The sequence below is a fragment of the Camelus bactrianus genome, chromosome 10, assembly GCF_048773025.1.
Source record: "Camelus bactrianus isolate YW-2024 breed Bactrian camel chromosome 10, ASM4877302v1, whole genome shotgun sequence".
NCBI classification, from domain to species: Eukaryota; Metazoa; Chordata; class Mammalia; order Artiodactyla; family Camelidae; genus Camelus; species Camelus bactrianus.
Genome location: NC_133548.1, coordinates 28,187,964 through 28,189,114, shown reverse-complemented (window position 1 = coordinate 28,189,114; position 1,151 = coordinate 28,187,964). Strand labels below are relative to the sequence as shown.

Genomic DNA, 1,151 nt, shown 5'->3' with positions numbered 1-1,151 from the left:
TTTAGTAATTGTTCTCTGGTGGTTTTGTAATTCCTTTGTCCCGTTCTTCCTCCCTTGATGTCTTCTTTTGTGAACTGATGATTTTCCATACTGGTATGCTTTGAGTCTTCTCTCTTCATCTTGCGTGTACCTACGGTAGGTTTTTGCTTTATGGTTTACTTTACATGAAAAAAATCTTATAGAGATAAGTCTAATTTAAGTTTGCATACAAAACTCTATTCTTTTATTCTTCCTTCTCCGCATTTTATGTTTTTGATGTTATAATTCACATCTATTTATATTATGTATTCATTAACAAATTATTGTAGCTATAATTATTTTATTACTATATCCTTTAACCTTTATGCTAGAGTTAAGTGACTAACACACCACCATATTACAGTATTAGACTTTTCTTCATTGACTATATACTTACCTTTACCAGTGCATTTAATATTTTCACATGTTTTCATGACACTAATTAGGGTCCTTTCGTTTCAACTTGAAGAACTCCTTTTAGCATTTCTTGTAAGGCAGGTCCAGTGTTGAATTCTCTCAGCTTTTGTTTGCCTGAGAAAGTCTTTATCTATCCTTCATTTCTGAAAAACAACTTTTCTGGTAAAGTATTCTTAGTTGGTAGTTATTTTCTTTCAGCACTTTGAATGCATTATTACATGACATCACCTTGGCCTGAAGGGTTTATGTTGAAGGATCTGCCTTATGGGAGTTCCTTTGTAAATGAAAAATATGGACTGTTTCATGAATTTGCATGTCGTCTTTGTGTGAGGGCCATGCTAATCTTCTCTGTGTGTCTCCCATTTTAGTACATGTGTGGCCAAAGTGACACTATATTAACTTTCTAATGTTCTCTTGGACTCTGTTTGTCAGTATTTTATTCAAGGTTTTATGTTGACATTCATAGATGAAATTTCCTTGTAGTTATTTTTCTTGTGCTTTTGATATTAATGTTTTTTAGCTTTATAAATACAAAACGGAAAATGTGTGACTTCTTTTTCCGTGCTCTGGAAGCGGCTTTGGAATTAATTGTCCTTTCAATAATTGGTAGAAATCTGTGTAACTGTTTAGCCCTGGTGTGAGGGGGTGTGTTGGAGGTAATGTTGCTCTTTGACAGTTAAATTTTCCCATGGAATTAAGTACAGAGTCAGTTTTGG

At 33.5% G+C, this 1,151-nt stretch overlaps 1 non-coding gene across 1 annotated transcript; it reads right to left on the bottom strand.

The window, feature by feature from the left end:
- Positions 1 to 720: 720 nt before the first annotated feature.
- LOC123619633 (U6 spliceosomal RNA) lies at positions 721 to 826 on the bottom strand. The gene has a single exon (XR_006728314.1). It is a non-coding gene; the product is annotated as a U6 spliceosomal RNA (small nuclear RNA).
- Between the last annotated feature and the right edge of the window lie 325 nt (positions 827 to 1,151).